This window comes from Chelonoidis abingdonii, chromosome 3, assembly GCF_003597395.2.
Source record: "Chelonoidis abingdonii isolate Lonesome George chromosome 3, CheloAbing_2.0, whole genome shotgun sequence".
Lineage (NCBI taxonomy): Eukaryota > Metazoa > Chordata > Testudines > Testudinidae > Chelonoidis > Chelonoidis abingdonii.
In genome coordinates this window covers 107,826,834-107,845,667 of record NC_133771.1, presented here as the reverse complement: position 1 = coordinate 107,845,667, position 18,834 = coordinate 107,826,834, and the positions used below count along the sequence as shown (strand labels likewise).

At 43.3% G+C, this 18,834-nt stretch overlaps 1 long non-coding RNA gene across 1 annotated transcript in view; it reads right to left on the bottom strand.

Moving 5' to 3' along the window:
• The window catches only part of LOC116818950 (uncharacterized), a 181,780-nt gene that overhangs the window by 89,514 nt on the left and 73,432 nt on the right, over window positions 1–18,834 (bottom strand). The gene's annotated exons all lie outside the window — the stretch shown is intronic.

The window sequence follows — 18,834 nt, the reverse complement described above, 5'->3', positions numbered from 1 at the left end:
ATTACCTACTAAATCATCAACACCACTTCTCATCATACCCAGATGTTCCAAAAGATCTCTAATTCAATGGTGACCCAACCCAAACCTGTTGTACCTATTAGGTTGAATGGAATGATAGGACAAGGAGGTGTAAATAAATGCAGATACAAGAACTATATACTAAAAGAGAAGGCTCTCAGGTGCATCTTGTAAAAGGCTTCTATGTCATGTTAACAATATATATGTCATAGTGCATCACAACTACTAAACCATCTTGGAACAAATTACCAAGGGAAGTGGTGGATTCTCCATCTCTGGAAGTCTTCAAACCAAGACTGGATGCCTCGCTGGAAGATATGGTTTAGTCAAACAAGTTATTGGGCACTGTAGTGGAGTAATGGGATGAAATTCTAGAGTTTGGGTTATACAGCAGGTCAGATTAGATAGTCTAATAATCTCTTTTGGTATTAAAAAAATCTGTGACTTTTGATTAAAAGTATAAAACAAAGATATGTAAAGTTATGTAAAGTTAGAGATGGTGAAAATTCAGAATTTTAAGTTGTCCCTGTGGCACTCCATTTCACCTTCACATTTCACCTTTGATAGGACATTTTAGGTAGCAGCGTCCATGGGTCCATGCCTGTACCCTGCACTTCCTTGTGCTCCGATCCAAGGGCCTATAGGGAAGGGCAGACCTACCACCACTCCAGTTCCTTCTCAACTGCCTGCCGCCGAATCCCATCCAACACAAAATGCTGCAAAATTTTGCTTAAGGGGAAGTCACAGATGAAGATGTTCTCATGATCTCTTGGTGATGAGCACTGCCTTATGCTTTCCTACTGACACTGCTACTTCTCAAATGCCTGAACAGAGTAAAATGAGAGAAAGCCAAAATCATTCTCATAACACCAGGTTGGCCAAGGGAGATACAGTACTCAGACCTGATTTATCTATCCCTACAGCCACCTCTTCACCAGTCTCTTGACACCAGATCAGCAGACACAAAAATCAGGGAAACTAAAGCACCTCAACCTCACCCTACATCTCAAGGCCTGGTTCCTGGATGGTTCTTGGGCCAAGAGATAGACTGGTCATCCAGAGTACACAGCATACTACTGAATAGTGGGAAACTATTGACAAAAAAGACTTATCTGCAAAAATGGAGTGCATTCCATTCCTGATGCATCCAAAGAGGACTGTTTCCCTTGAGTTCTGTCTCACTCACACACAGCTTCAGGTTTATCACTGAGTTTCATCAAGATTCACCTTCCATTTTGTTATAGCTTTTCACTCACCTGTGGATGCGGTTTCCATATTTGTACCCCCAGCAACATCAAAGTTCATCAAGGGCTTGGCCAACCTCTTTCCCCATGTCAGAAAACCTACACTGCTTTGGGACTGTGGTCTTTTTTTAAACAGCTTAAGGAAACCACCCTTCGAGCCCCTAGTGAACTGCTCTCTTCTCCACTATACCAACAAAATGTCTAAATTAGCTGCAACCACTCAAGAAAGAGATATTGGAATCATTGCAGACAGTTCTCTGAAAACATCTGTTCAATGTGTAGCGGCAGTCAAAAAAGCTAACCAAATATAAGGAACCATTAGGACAGGGATATATAATAACAGAGAAAATATCATAATTCCAGTATATAAATCCATGTATGCTCACATCTTGAATATTGTGTGCAGTTATGGTCACCCCAGCTGAAAAAAGATATATCAGAATTGGAAAAAGTGCAGAGAATGACAATGAAAATGATTACAGGTATTTAAAAGGCTCTATATGAGAAGAGATTAAAAAGATTGGAACTGTTCAGCTTAGAAAAGAGATGACTAAGGGGGCATATGATAGCGGTCTATAAAATCATGAATGGTGTGGTGAAAATGAATAAGGAAGTGTTATTTACCCATTCCCAGAACATAAGAACAAGGCGTCATCCAATGAGATTAATAGGCAGCAAGTTTAAAACAAACATAAGGAAGTACTTCTTCACACAATGCACAGCCAACCTGTGGAAATTGTTCCAGAGGATGTTGTGAAAGCCAAAAGTATAACTGTGTTAAAAAATAATTAGATAAGTTCATGGAGGATCAGTCCATCAATGGCTATTAGCCAAGATCATCATGGATGCCACCCCGTGCTCTGGGGTGTCCCTAAGCCACTAACTGTCAGGAGCTAGTACTGAAAAATCTGGCACTAGTCACTGTGGGAAGACAGGATACTTGGCTAGACAGACCATTGCTTTGACCCAGTATGGCTATTCTTATATTCTTATGAGCTTTTGGAGATGCTGACCTTCCCTCTTCCAAAATGCATAATTTTCTGCTGCCAGTGTCATAAATCAAGTTATTGGGGGGTGATGGGTGTGCGCGCCTGTGGTTATACTGCATCTGGTCATGTGGTAGCAAACACTATTTACATATTACAGTCACCCTATTATTCATATAGAATGGTCACAGGCAAATCTGAATTTCTAAGACTTTCTAAACTGAAAATGATCCCAGTTTGTGGTTGTATGGGAAAGCATGATCTCAGAATGAAACTATATATGATCAAGTTTAGTTGCGAATCTATCATTATCTGCAACTATTGTCATCATTTGATTATATGGCACATTATGAACTATACTAGAAACAACCATTGTTATACAAATATTACAGGGACTAGGAAAAGTAAGGTACAGTAGCACATACAAAATGCATACTCTTCTGAGAACAATTTATTTATATTTCTCCTCTTACGTCAGGAATAAAATTCATTCCAGGAAAGGTGATAATATGAAAGCACAAATGATTTCAGTGGTTCCCCTTAGAGAAAGCAGGGTAGCTACTGAAATAAGGAGATACTAAAAACAACATTTTAGATGAAGAGCTGTTGCCATAATAATAGGGCTAAAGTCACATACTGTGGATACATTTAGCTCAATAATATTTCAAGCTTTGGAGGGGAAACTCTGGCATGATGTATAACATTATACACATTGCTGAATCAGTGTGGAAAATTAAGAACCAAAAATAATCTCCGCTAAGATGAACTGAAACTGTTTATAATGAAATTAAAAGTTCCAGTTAGCTACCCCTTCTCCAGTTCCCCTGCAGACTTTCCTATGTTAACATTCCTAGGGTCCCATTAGTTCTCAAAATCTCTGCTAGGTTGGTCACAGACTTCAAATCTAGGGAGTTCCTGTGGAGAGGGGGGAAAAGAGCATTGCATTCTGGGATGACTCTGGCCTGGGGCAGCCTTAGAGCATATAGGTTTTGAATAGAGCACTTGGCCAAAGCACCATAAAAAGACTTTCAGAATGGTCTGCTTCCCAGCTCCCCTGTAACATCACTAAGGTACAAAATGATATCAAGGTTGAAAGAGAGGTCAGGGGGCCCGGGGCTTTGGGGGAGCCTGTTTAGAATCAGGGAGAAGAACATGTGCATTCGAGGGAGCTGGGCTGAGCAGGAACGGGATCTTGGATCTGGGGAAGAATATCAAGGTGATGAGCACAGTTATCAATTGTATTATCATTGTACCTAGGAGGCTCAGTCATGGACCAGGACCCAACAGAACAAAACAACAGTACCTACCCCAAAGAGCTTACAATCTAAGTATAAGACAAGAGACAGCAGGTGGATAGAGACAGAGAGAGGTGGGGGGGGGGAGGAGTGGTACAAGCAAACAATGAGACAATATTTGTCAAAATGATAGGCCGTGGTCTCAGCACACCAACAGCCTAAACAATTGTCAGGTTTTTTGCAGGTGTCCCAGCAGAGGAGACTTTTGAGGAGTGTCTGAAGGAGGATAATGGGGTAACTTTGGAGATGTTATAGAGAGCTCATCCCAACTGTGAGGGGCATCATGGCAGAAAGCACAAAGGTACTTGTTTGAGAATTTGACATGTGGGTAATGGAGGCTGGTGGCATGGGCCGATCGGAGGCGGGTATTGATTTTACGATTCTGAATGAGAGAAGATAGGTAGCATGGGAATAGGTCATGAAGGCCTTGAAAGTGAAGACAAATAGCTTATACTTGATATGATAGAGAAGGCAGTGAAGAGAGGGGTGACATAGTCAAAGTGATGGGGGTCAGAAAACGATCTTTGCAGCAGCATTCTCACTGGATAGCAGCAGGGCATAAAAAGACAGGCAGATCTGTTTGGTTTGGGAAATGTGAAGGTGTCATAGGATCAAAATACTTCCAGGAAGAGCCCCACAAGCAGCAGCAATCAGTAGAGCCCCATCTGCCAGACAGAGCAATAGGCCCTGCCAGTTACTTCCTGTCTTGCTCATGTGATCAGCTGTATGAATCCAGGACTACTTTCTCCATCAGTTCCTCTAGGCTATAGCCTCCAGAATTCCTGATCATAAAGTGCTCAGCTCACATAGTTCTTGATCTAGTATATGGGCTGGAACTGAATGCTATGCAGCTGGAAATTTAGGCCAATGTCCTAGACCAACCATTAGCTCCTGATTTTTAATGACTGGATGCACCTACCATGTTAGCAAGAGGGACCGCTTTTGATAGCTTCTGCCTTTAAAGGTTAGGGGCTTGGATGTTAGCTAGCTGGCTGAAAGTTCAGCCCAGGTAAGATTGATGTGACATTGGTAGGTTGTGGGAAGCAACCAGAAGATGCAAGGATTATATCTGCTCCTCTTATTACAGGTGTGTGTCGGTTGTAGGGTGACTAGATGTCCCGATTTTATAGGGACAGTCCCGATTTTTGGGTCTTTTTCATATATTGGCTCCTATTACTCCCCACCCCCTGTCCCGATTTTTCACACTTGCTGTCCGGTCACCTGACTCAGTTGCAAGTTAATTGAGTTTGCACTTTGAAGTGTTTGTTGGATTTTCGGCTGCTGTTAAATGATCACACAGCAGCAGTGTCGAGGTAAGTTTTTTCCTCATCTTTGTCTGTCTTGCAGATTACATCTGATTCTTTTGGATGCAGACCAGGTTGCTGTGATCCATGCCTTTTCCATCTCAAGATTAGATGGTTTCTGTGCTTTATGGGTATGTGAACACTGCAATTAAAAACCCACAGCTGGCCTGTGCCAGCTGACTTGGGCTTGTGGGGCTCAGGCTAAGGGGTTGTTTAACTGTGGTGTAGATGTTAGGCTGGAGCCTGGGGTCTAGGACCCTGAAAAGTGGGAGTGCCCCAGAGTTTGGGCTATAGCCCAAGCCCCAAATGTCTACACCGCAGTTAAACAGTCCTTTTGCCCGAGCCCCACGAACCCAAGTCAGCTGGTGTGGGCCAGCCGTGGGTGTCTAATTGCAGTATAGACATACCCTATGAAGCTACACCTTAAGACAGCCAAGAAACTGAAGCTGATGCAGAATGTGGGACATCAGTGCTGGAACAGTGAATTTTGGTAGAAGCATAGTAGTCCAGGATCTTCACTGACTGCCTGTTTGTTTTCAGGTGTAGTTTCAAGTGTGTATTTTTACATAGAAAGCCATGAATGACTTGAGAAACCACCTCTCTCCCTATCTCATGCTGTGACAGCTTTGGTCAGCAGAATCATGTGAGCTGGAGCCACCCACTGTAGGGGAGAGAGTGAGAGAACAAGTCGTGCTAATGGACGGTTTTGTCTATGAGAGGCCCTCCACTTTGGAACCTACTTCCCTCACTTGGTCTGAAATAGCCTGAATTTGGTGACCTTTAGAACATGCTGCAAAGTTCATCTATTTACCCAGATTTTGGAAGAGGAAAGGACACAATAGGAAATGACATTTGTGTAGGTGGAAAGAATACTGTTTGATTTTTATGGTGGAGTCTATTGACTTCAGGATATGGAGTTTGTACTATTAGTTTGGGAGTATGGGGACTGGCTTCACTTTTAATTGATTGTGTTTTTAAAATTTTGGCAAAGGCACCTAGGACAGGTGCATTTTCCCTAAATATTATGATAAATCCTAATATATAACTTTTTTCTGTCTTTATTTGATCAACTAATGCATGGCAGAGTCCCTAGAGGCTCCCATTATCGCCTCTTCTGTTTCCTGCAAGACACAGCTTCAGTAGTCACTGCTTTGCTCATGTCTCAAAATTAATATGTTCCTTAAAATTCAAATACAACACTTTAGAAACCAGAAAAGTCATATTTTGTTTTCAGACTCCAAGGCATCTTTTATTTGTTTTCAGTTTAAAAGCAAAGATCACCCTTCTCTCCCTGTGCATATCAAGATTTTGAAGCAAGAGATGACAAATAAATTATAAAGCTTGAGAAAATTGCTCCCAGACAGCACCAGCAAAGAACAAAAACCACTGAAACCATTTTGACTCAGACTTGGACCTTTGTAATGAATAAAAGATTTCCAGCTGGGTTCTGAAGAAGACAGAATATACTTTAGAATGAGCTGAGAAGTGAACTGGAGACTAAATGAAACTTTACTTTGATCTTTTCTTCTTCTTCTTCTTCTTTTTTTACCTTCTCAGGGGACCAACAAAAAAAAAATCCTAAAGGAAAGCTCTTGAGAGGGTGCTCTTGCTTTCAGAAAAATACTGTTTTTCTTCCACAACGAATTGTGTGTACGTGTTGCACTAGATATAGAAGGAAAGATGGGCTTTAGTGAGGAAGGGGAGGGCGACTACAACAGCTCAGAGCTGTAATATCTTAATATGCACAAACTGTAATCTCTTCACAGTACTGTTATTATTATTACAGTATGGTAATGCCCAGAGGTCCCAACTGCAATTGTGCTAGACATTGTGCAAACATGTAGTAAGAGACGGTACGAAGGAGCCTACAGTCTAATAGACACGACAGGCAAAGTGTGAGAAGTGAAAAAGGGAACTGAAGAGACTTGTCCAAGGTCACACAGCAGCTTAGTGGCACAAAGGTTCGAATAAAACTTCTGAGTCCCCATCCTGTCCCCTAGCCACTGAATTGCTGGTGTTAAAGGGAGAAGTGCCTTTTTGTTTTTGGCAGTGGAACTGAGATAAGGTATTTCAGAAAGCTGTCCTCATTTGCGCAAACTCTGGCTTGGTTCAATTTGTGATTAACCGTGGTTTTCAGGGGCTAACATTTTATATAGATGTGTGTGTGTATATATATGTATATATAAAATGTTACCTGAAAACCACGGTTAATCACAAACTGAACCATGAAAACAAAAGAAGATGCAAATTGAAAGATTCATGTTCTTCTGTCCCTACTCCACTAAAAGGCAAGGAGAAGTAGAAGTTTTTCTCCACGCCAACCTACTCAAACCCAGAGGACATCAAAGTGAAACAGTGCTGTGGGTTCCTTCAGAAGCAAAGGCCTCAGGCAAAAGCAAGGGGCTGGTGCTGCTGCTTTCATCTTGTTCACTTCAAGGAAACAGACACATCACTCAGCTGCGGAATGTGAGGCAGTCACTCTAGGGTCAAGCAGTTGGGAGAGGAGCGTAGGCAGTACCCTTTCACTCTCTACTTTCACAATGTGGTGAAGGAAACACACAAACACACACACTACTCAACACACACACACGCCTTCCACTGCTTGCCAAACTACATAACCCTTTCACTTTCATCTCCAGATGGAGTTTCTTATCCTTTTTGTACTCCAGCTGAAACTCACTTTTTGGAATTAGAGAAGAAACATCAATAGCAGCCAGAAGAAAGAGTCTTCGTGTTACTGAAATTTGACTCAGAACAGTCACATGTATGTCCATTTGTCTCCTCTGTATGTTTAGTCCTTCCTCCTAGCCAAAAGTTCCTCTTTCATGTGTCTGTTCTTCAGGCACTGTTTCCAACGTAATCTCCCACCATCCCGCCACCCCGAATCATAATCTTTCTAACATGAACAGAAGTGAATAATTGTGCATTACCAGTTCAAATCAACCTGTCTGATCCTTCAAACATTTCTGACACATGAAAAAAAAGAGATTAAAAATAATAAATCTTCTGACAGATAAAGATACTGTTTCTATAAATCATAAACTGTAACAAAAGGGAAGTCAAGTGGGGGAGAAGTTACAGTGCCAGCTTAGTTGAGATGCTGTCCATCGCGGTGGTCATCTGACTCTTCAGTTAGTTTTGTGCTACGTCTGAGTGTACCTTTAAAAGTTTCACCAATTCAATTCAGATAAGCATTCCCAAATTCTGGTATTTATCTGAATCTTCTCTGAGGTATCCCACTGCAATAGAGGAACCAATATCCATCTGGATAGTTTCATGATAGTCTTGAAGCCCTAAACTCATTCTAAGGATTCATCATTTAAGTGGATATTAATTTAGCACACCTCAAACTCAATTTGTTCCAAAGCAAACCATCTTAAGATATATCACACTTCAAACTTATATTCCATTTACATTGCCTGAATTTTTCACTATTTCCCTTTCCTCTTTTGCTAGCAGATCAAAGATATTTCTGTTTCTCTCTAATCCATTTTTGTAATCATAGACTCACTGAAGATTAGGGTTGGAAGAGACCTCAGGAGGTCATCTAGTCCAATCCCCTGCTCAAGGCAGGACCAGCCCCAACTAAATCATTCCAGCCAGGGCTTGTCAAGCTGGGCCTTAAAAACTTCTAAGGATGTAGATTCCACCACCTCCCTAGGTAACCCATTCCAGTGCTTCACCACCACATGATCATTTGGTGAAGCTATAATGCTAAGTTTGTGACATCACAGTTTTTGCCATGGCAGCAAAAGGTAGTACCATAAAACAGAGAATTATGATTTCATTACAGGATCAAGCAAAACTAGCTGGGTGCTGGTTGAGGACAGCAATGTCATTCAAACATAAAATAATAAACTTTCCTCTTCAAAGCACTTTACAAACATTAACTAATCAATCTTCAGAAGACACTTGGGAAATATTACCATCCTCATTTACAGAGTGATACCGATGCAGGAAAGTTAGGTGACTTGTCCAGGGCACAAAGAATGACAATGTCAGAGCTACAATTAAAATTTAGAACCATCTGTTTCTTATACTCAGTCTATATATCTAGCACTCATACCCTATACATTGAACAATTGCATGGTGGAAAAAGAATATCTCTCATGAAGTTGAAGCTTGGTGGTTTGTTTTTTGTTTGGTTGTTTTTATCTGATTGTTCTAGTTTTCTATTTCATTAGGGTAGAAGCTACTACCTTTCCCCCCCAACTTACAAGCCTGATCCAGAACCTATAAAACTCATACTCCTGCTAATCTCAGTTGGCTTTGAATGAGGCTCTAAATGAGTGGCAATAGGATTTATGGAATGGATGGCTGACTTATTTATTGGCATTAAAGTAACTGGCATTGATTGATTAGGATTTGCTGCAAGATGTCCAGTGACAGTATGCTCCACTGAACAATTTGTATTCAAACTGCTCCTCCCTGGGAGGTTTAGATGCTTTTATTCTTACATGCTACTGGACCATGAATGTTTATTAGGAATTGTTTGGTTCAAAATTAATGCTTGACTTGATTGAAAGAAAACAGTGAGCCAGATCCTCCATGGATGAACTCAATAGAGCGATGCCAGTTTACCACAGCTGAGGAACTGATCCTGTATTCTTATGCAGTATATCATCAAGAGCAGTGGTTTTCAAACTTTTTCGGGTGGCGGACCCCACAGTTTAAAAACCTCTGATTCTGAGTCGCACAGAAGAAAGGAAATGTACACCAGTGCAGCTGCAATTTTAACTGAAAGGAGATTAAATGTTGATTAGATTGCCAAGTCTTACTAAATAAAATACATTGCCTGCCATTACAAGATTTTTCTCCTATACTCCCTGATGAAAGCATGCATACCCCAGTTTGAGAGCCACTGATCTAGGGGGATCAATTCCAGTAATTATACATTGGAGAAGGGAGAGTTATTTCTCATGTTATGATTTTTAAACTTTAATATTAGCTACTGTAGAACTACTGCTCACAGCCTTCAACCATGAAAGTGGGTGATGCCTGCACTGCTTAATACAAACTACACTGGCTGACTTTTAATGAAGAGCCCTTCAAGGTCTTCCCACCACATTTATAAATCCTTAAATAATACAGGAACAGTCTATACAAAAGACCATCTGTTGCTCTATGTGTCATCGTGATGATTAAAAGTGGCAGCGCTGGAACTACTGCTTATTCTGTGGCATAATCTCAGAGGTATAGAATTCATGATTCTGGAATATTCTCCCTCTCAACATATGTCAGAGCACATCTGTGGGATCATTCCAAATGGAACACAAGCCATTTTTGTTTTCACTTTTTGTTTGTTTTATTGTTATGGGTATTTCATTTCTGTGCTTGAGGTTAGGTTGAATAGGGTGAATGAGGGATGTAATTTATGTATATTTGATAGTATATTTATTTTTTGACTCTGGGCCTGCTTTAGTGTTTATTTATCAGACCACATTGCCTTTGGCGTTTTAAAAATTTGTTTTCAGTTAAAGTATGTCAGAGTATGTCTACACTGCACACTAAGCCTGGGATCTGACTCAGGTTTGAGCCCAAGTCTCTCTTCCCCCACACACAAATCAGTCTGACTCAGGTCAGCAAGCTCTTAGGCAGCAGGTGCTGGGACCCAGCCAGGAGGGTGGGTCAGAGGCCAAGTTCTGCTGTGACTCAAGTCCAAGCCTTGTTATTTGGCAATGTGGATGCAGCTCAAGCTGCAGAGCCAAGTCAGAAGGTCTGTATAGAACAGTATACATGTTAGCACTGCTGTGAGACACAAGTCAAGCTTCTGTAAGCCCAGGTTTACAATGCAGTGTGGATGTTCAAGTGTGGGCTTGGAAACACTAAGTCCACAAGCTTGGATCCCACACACCCAGGTTTGCAATGCAATATAGACATACCTCTACGGTCCTAGAGGACTTTGGGCACAAGATGCCATATGAATTAAATGTTGTATTTGTTCTTATAACAGGTTGACTTACAGGTACAGATCTTTGCAAGCTCTCCTGAAACACCTGGGTTTCCTGAGAGCCTCACTAATTCTAATCTTGAACACAATCCAAGTTAGAACTTTATGGCTAGATTTTCATAAAAGTTCATTTTCTACCAAATAGAAGCAGTGGTTTGCCAAAGTGCACATGCCAAGAAATAGAATTATTTTCAGTAATGCAGCTGAAAAGAAAGGATTTGTGCTGCCCAGAGAGCACTGAACACAATGCTCCCAGTTACATGCACACCCCATCTCCAGAATTTCAAGACATTTAGGGAAAAGTTTGCAATAGCACACTGATCAATACTACCTTTCAGTAAGGATCCCATCCAATGTCTACTAAAGTCAGTGGATAGATTCACATTCCCTCCACTGAGAGTTGGATGGAGACTTGGGCCTGGTCTACACTATGAGTTTAAACCGATTTTAGCAGCGTTAAACCGATTTAACGCTGCACCCGTCCACACTACGAGGACCTTTATATCGCTATAAAGGGCTCTTTAAATCGGTTTCTGTACTCCTCCCCAACGAGAGGAGTAGCGCTAAAATCGGTATTACCATATCGGATTAGGGTTAGTGTGGACACAAATCGATGGTATTGGCCTCCGGGCGGTATCCCACAGCGCACCATTATGACCGCTCTGGAAAGTGATCTGAACTCGGATACAGTGGCCAGGTAGACAGGAAAAGCCCCGCAAACTTTTGAATTTCATTTCCTGTTTGCCCAGCGTGGAGCTCTGATCAGCGGATCATGCATGGCTGGTGTATGCAGTCCCAAATCAAAAACAGCTCCAGCATGACTGTAACGGGAGATACTGGATCTGATCGCTGTATGGGTAGACAAATCTGTTCTCTCAGAGCTCACGTTACCAGAAAACGAAATGCCAAAGCATTTGAAAAAGAATCTCCAAGCTACACAGCTGCTGCGTGAAAAGCGTAACGGAAATCCAAAAATCAATGGATGCGCATGGAGGGGGGAGAGGGGTACTGAGGACCTCCAGCTATCCACAGTCACAGCAGTCTCCGAAAGTATTTGCACTTGGCTGAGCTCTCCAGCCTGTGGTTCAAACACATTGTCGGCGTGGTTCAGGGTAGTATAGTTCATCAACTTTACTTCCTCCCACCCCCGGTGAAAAAAGGAAAAAATCATTTCTTTGACTTTTTTAAATGTCACCCTATGTGTACTGAATGCTGCTGGTAGACGCAATGCCACGGCAGTAAAAGAGCAGTATCCGCTCCCTCCCTCCCCGGGGGCAGATGGGTACAATACTGCTTTGATAGCTGCTGAGTACTCCTGGCTGCCTCAGGTGAGGCTGGCTGGGGCACCTGGTAAGAGGGTAAAAATCAGGAATGATCCCAGTCATTCCAGAGGTGGTACAGAACAGGTGGTAACCGTTTCATAGCAACTGGGGCTGAGCTCCATCAGCCCCTCCCTTTCATGTGTAATAGAAAAGATTCTGTACTGCCTGGACTATCATAGCAGTGGGATGCTGGGCTCCCTCTCCATACAACCGCTTAATGTCTGTCTGGACTATCATAGCAGCTGGAGGCCTGCCTCCCCTCTTTATCTCACTATCAATTAGTGTTCTTATTCCTGCATCCTTTATAACTTCATGACACAAATAGGGGGACACTGCCACGGTAAAGCCAGGGTGGGGAGCAGGGAGCAACGGGTGGGTTGTTGCAGGGGCACCCCATGAATGGCACGCAAGCTCATCATTTCTGTGGGATCTAACACGGAGCGGCTGTGCGCTTGGTTCTCTGTACACTGGGTTCTAGTACACTTGCCCCATATCTTAGCAGGACTGACTATCTATTTTTAGATACCATAAGGAGGTGATTGACTCGAGGAGTCATTCCCATTTTGCCTTTGCTGCCCCCAGCCCAACCTCAGCCAGGGGCACCCATAATAGCGCAGACGGTACAATAACGACAGAATACCGTCTCTCATTGCCAGTTTTACATGGCAGCAGATGGTACAGAATGACTGATAAACCGGTCTCTGCTAGCATTGCAAAAGCAAATGAATGCTGCCTGTGTAGCGCTTGCAAGTATCGCTCTACATCAGCGGCAGCCAGTACCATACGGTCCCTGACAGTGACAAAAGGAAAACAAAACAGGCTCCATGGTTGCCATGCTATGGCGTCTGAAAGGGCAATCCAGGGAAAAAGGGTGCGAAATGATTGTCTGCCATTGCTTTCCTGGAGGAAGGAATGACTGACGACATTTACCCAGAGCCACTCGTGACAATGATTTTTGCCTCATCAGGCACTGGGATCTCAACCCAGAATTCCAAGGGGCAGGGGAGACTGTGGGAACTATGGGATAGCTACGGAATAGCTACCCACAGTGCAACGCTCCGGAAATCGACGCTAGCCTCGGACCATGGACGCACATTGCCAAATTAATGTGCTTAGTGTGGCTGTGTGCACTCGACTTTATACAATCTGTTTTATAAAACCGGTTTATGTAAAATCGGAATAATCCCGTAATGTAGACGTTCCCTTAGTTGCCAAGTCCCACACCTATTGAAGTCAATGAAGATTTTGTCAATGACTTCAGTGTGAACAGATTTAGTTCCTAATGTATGTTCCCTTCTGCTTCCACCATGGAAACAAACAATGACCTGTATCACCAAGAAGAACATTTGTAACAAATGAAATCTTACCTTTGACTTATTCTGAGATCAATTTTTTATTTAACTACAAATGCTTACAATTTTTTTCTTTAAATTCACTTTAATTCTTCAAAAATATTTTGTGAAGTCCTGCTCCCCTTGAAGTTAATAGGAGTTTTGGCACTGACTTCAATGGGGCCAGGATTTCACCCATTAATTGTAGTTTGTCGTATCTACCATGCCCCTGAAATATGTACATCTCTGAGCTAGCTCAGAAACTAACCTCTGCCTTTTGCCATATACCACGTCCAGTTGTTAAGATACCTGTTTTTCTCTCTTTTCCTCCTCCCCACAATGGGATTAATTACCACATGATCAAAGTCTACATGGGTGGGTGGAAAGGATAGGATGTATCTTTTTGTGGTTCAAGGGACGGAGTTAAAATGAAGGCTAAGGGGTGTCAAAGGAGAGGGTATGGCTGTAATAGGCTGGGGACGCAAGTAGTAGCTAGGGGCTCAATAAGAAGCCAGGAAATCTAGCAATAACAGTGTGACAAGTTTGCAGATTTCAAGGTGTTGCAGGCCAATTTTCCACTTGGAGGAGAAATCAGTGATGCAGAGTCAGGTATTTTCTTAGTATGATTTGTTTACTTACAAAATGAGCAAAAGTCCAGTTTCCTGGAACACAAGTAGTCACAGACTGCACATAGATAACTCCTTTGTCAGCTAAAAAAAAATACAGCTAAAGAGACACTATTCTTCCACCAAGAGACAGCTTTCTTTGTCCCTGTCCCTCTTGTTCTCTCTTTCCATTCTGATTAATACACAGTTCCCCTCTTCCTGCCCCAGACACTGAGCTTTTACACCTGGGAAACACCTTAACCCAAAGCTCCTTCTTTGGGCTCACGTGGCCTCAAAAATTAAGCCTAAGCATCAGCCCTCCTTTTGTCCAGCTGCTTTGCAATACACACCTCAGAGGTTTAACCACCAGAAAAAGGAGAGAGAGCTTTAAGCCAGACAATCTTCTTAGTAAGGGTCTAGGGGTACGTCTACACTGCACGATTATTTCGAATTAGCTTAAACCGATATTACAAAACAGATCTAATAAAATCGGTTTAGCGCGTCCACAGTGGGATCACGAAATCGATTATTTGCGTCCATGGTCCAAAGCTACCATCGATTTCAGGAGCGGTGCACTGTGGGTAGCTGTTCCTCAGCTATCCCATAGTTCCCACTTCCGGGTTGAGAGCACAGTGCCTGATGGGGCAGAAAACATTGCCCCGGGTGGTGCTGGGTACAGCCTCACCCCTCCCTTTGTGAAGGCAGCAGACAACCCTTTGGCGCCTTTTTCCCGGAGTGCATTGAGCAAACGCCATAAGCACAGCAATCATGGACCCTGAGATCACAAACGGTATCCTGACCGTTGTCAACACCTCGCGTACTCTCTGCCAGCAGCATTCAGTACACAGAGGGTGACATTTACAGTACTCAAGGAATTATTTATTTTACTTCTCTTTCACGTGCTGGGGGGGGGAAGAGACTGACGAGCTGTTCCGTGAACCACGCAAGACACCGTGTATTAAGCTACAGACATTGGGCGCTCAGCCAAGAATGCAAATAGTTTTCAGAGACTGAATTTAGCGCTACTTCTCTCATCTGGGAGGAGTTCCGAAATCGATTTAAGGAGCCGTTTAACTCGATATTAATGACGACATCGTGTGAACGGGTACAGCGTTAAATCGGTATATCGGCCATTAAACCGATTTAAAGTCGCAGTGTAGACCTGGCCTAGGTGTCCATACAGCAATGACTTTTAACGTGCAAGCCATAACAAAGACAGAAAAACAGAAAAGGGTTAAAAACACTCTAGAACAAAGGATACCACTGAAAATAAAGCCGGGGGGTGGGAAGGAGGGAGAAGAAAGAGAGAGATGCTGGGCAAGAGTTAAAATACAAAAATGTTAAAACAAAAAACAGGCAAGGGCCACAAATAAAGTGGCAATCAAAAGGGCAAAAGAAACAAAAGCTAAAAAAAAAATAAAATGGGCCAAACTGGTTGCTTACAAAATCCAAATTCAAAACATAAAAGCATCTACTAAAACCAGGGGCAAAGTTCTTGGATGTGTATTGTTGAATGCACTTGAAAAGATTCTACTGGTTTGAAGGTTTCACTGGCTCCATTAGATTCCCTGTTGTACAGCTTACTCTCTCTAGTGGTATGGACTTTCAACATTGTAAAAACATTTCTAAAGTGCAACTAATGTATTCCTTCCCCCTCCAACCTGGTTGTTTGGGTGTCAGGTATATAGGCTCCTGTGCTCACACAGGGCTCATAGCAGAATCAATACAAGGCCTTTTACTATAAATTCATCAAGACAAAGATTTTGTCTTCATGTACGTACAGCACCTTGCACACTGTTGGGAGCTACATGTACTTCTTAGAGCAACAACTCTGTTAATATCAAAAAGCCTCCCAGACCATCACAAAACAAATACTCTGCCTTGATCCCAATCAGTGAACTGCTCGGAGAAAGCCTGGGAAAACAGGCTTTGCAACATATTCTGAAAATCTGATATTCCCCTCTAGATCAAAAAATTGCATAAATATGCAAGTGGATTATTCCATCCATTGTGTTAAGATGTGATCCATAAATAATCATCCTGAAGCATTTTTGTGCCAAGAGGGTACTGAAAAGTAAAAAATTCAGTGTCACCTCTAATATCATATTCCATTGATAATGGTATAGAAATGTTAAAATAAACATGTGACCTAGGCATGGTTCAAGGTTTTAAACTTTTAACACTTCGTTAGAATCTTGCATCCAGACAGAGATACTAGACTTCGGTCTCCTATGACCTAAAATTTTAAAATATCACTGGAGCAGGAGACCTTCCTATTTATTCAGTCAACTTGCTCCAAACTTTAATCTACACCTCAAGTATTGCACCAATAGTTGCTTCTCACTGATCTGAAATAGTTCTCTGCTTCCAGCACTGACTTTTCACTTACAGATTTAAACAGAACTCTGAACCACTCTATTTAGCAACTTCTAGTTCTGCTTCAGGAATCCATGGCCTGGCATGATGTCCTCAAGAAAAACTTCTCCGTTTTGATAGTTTCTAGAAGTCCTGCATCACTGAGCCTTGTTAAGTTGTACACAGAGGCATGAACAAGCAACTAAACCTGGCAAGATCTTTCCTTTTGTGTTTTAAATGCTTTTTCTTCAAGTAAATGTATGCCAATCTAAACACAGATGAAAATTCAGTCTTCAAATCAAATGGGATATGCTGTACGGACAGTAAATTAAGGTGCAGAAATTATTACAAAGCAGATAAAATGTAATGTAATCTTAATGTTTTTTCCAAATATTATATGGCATAACATTTTATTGGGGAAGAATTTTCAGAGGGTTTAATAATTCAAGTGAATGTCCTAAGAACCAGACCCTAAACACTACTTGAATTATAATGTTGAGTCTGACTTGAACAGCTACATTTGCATATTTAGCTCTTTTAAAACATGTATCTCAAAGCTCATGACAAAAGTAGTTATTATCCCCACTTTACAGATGGGGAAACTGAGACACGGAACAATGAACTGGCCTACCCAAGGTCACACAATATGTCAGTGACAAAGCTGGAAACAGAACCTAGCTTCCCATGCCATGTTCTGTTCACTGGATCACAGACTCTTTAGCAACAGTTGCAAGTTGGTACGTTCTGTTCACAGGTTCCAGGAAAGAACTAGGCACATTAAACACTAGATGGATACTGAATGATGCATCAGTAGTCACTGGAATCAATAGACATGGACTCCCACCAGGTGCTAGGGGTATATCCTTTTGTAACGCTGAACCATATCACAACTGGGACCAGGAAATAAAGAGAAGTGTCTTACCTGCACTCCTGTGTCTCACGCAGAGCTGGTTGGGAATTTTTCAATGAAACATTTTTGACCAGAAAATTCAGATTAGTTGAAATTCAAGCTTTTCACAAAAATGTATCAATTTTGACAACAAATTTGGTCAGGAAGGTTTCTCAAGGCCAAGATGGAATTTCTGGTCAAAACCAGGGAGAATGGAGTGGGGTGTAAAAGAGTCCTCAGAATAATCAATAGCCCCCTGTCATAAACAGATGGTTAAGGGTTAATGTCTCTTTTACTTGTAAGGGGTTAACAAACAGTGAACCTGGAACACCTGACCAGATGACCAATCAGGAGACAAGATACTTTAAAAATCTCGGTGGAGGGACGTCTTTGTTTTGTGTGTTTTTCTTTGTCTGTGTTCTCTCTGGGTTCTGAGAGTGACCATGTAGCGAGGCGGTGTGGCTCCCCTCCTCCACAGGGAGGGTTGAGCCCCGTCCATCTTCCCCCAGGGCGGAACTTCCGGGCAGAAGCCCCGCCCCTCAAAGGGTCAGGCGGCGACCCGGAAGTATAAAAGCCGGGCGCCGGCCTTCAGATGGAGCTCAGCAGCCAGCGAGAGCAGACGTGCCGGACGACCCTCGTCGCTGGGAGGCTGCCGAGCTCCGAGACCGGGACCAGGCCTTGCCGGAACCGACCCGCAGCAACCACGACCCTGAGCTGCGGGAACTACCACCGCTTCCCAGCCCCAACTACGGCCTGGAGGAGCCTCCGGACCAGACCTGGCCCGGCTACCCAGAGGTACTACCGGATCTACCCCCTGACCCGGACTGGGAGGAGCCCATGACGGTCGACGACCCCGGGCGACAGTACGGCCGCGAAGGGCAGGAAAGTGCCCGGGGCTGGCTCCACAGTCAGCTGCAGAAGGCCCGAGCCGAGACGTTCGTGTGTCGGTGTCAGTGATCCCACTGACCGCCGCTGTCATGTTTGGTTCGGGTAATAGGATCCCCCGAGCACTCTGTTCAGATGTCGTTTCGGGCTGGATCCCTGACTGCCACTGCGGCACCGGCCGCTACAGGGCCCCGGCTGGAGATCAGGGAGGGGTGGGCCTGCGTTCCCCCTGTCACCCGTAGCCGGGGGATCCCCCTTCCCCCACAGCTACTATTGTTTGTTGCTCTGCCTGCAGTGCCCCTAACTGTTTAGCTCTGTGCCCAAGGGCCGAGCCCTGACTGTTGGTTGCTCTTCCTGCCCACAGGGCCAGAGCCCCTGACTGTGTTGTTGCTGCTGCCCCAATAGACGTGTAGTCAGAGTGACATCCCTATGTCGCACATGTGTCGTGGCTCCCTTGCCCCGAAGGGCCGAGACCCTTCGATGTGTGTGCTCTGCCCTGCCAAAGGGCCAGCAGCCCCTACCTGTGTGTTGCTCTGCCTGCCCAATAGCGCAGAGCCCCTCTGACTGGTTTGCCTCGCCTGCCGCAAAGGGCCAGAGCCCCCCTGACTGGTTTTGCTCTGCCTGCCAAGGGCTCAAGTCCACCATGACTG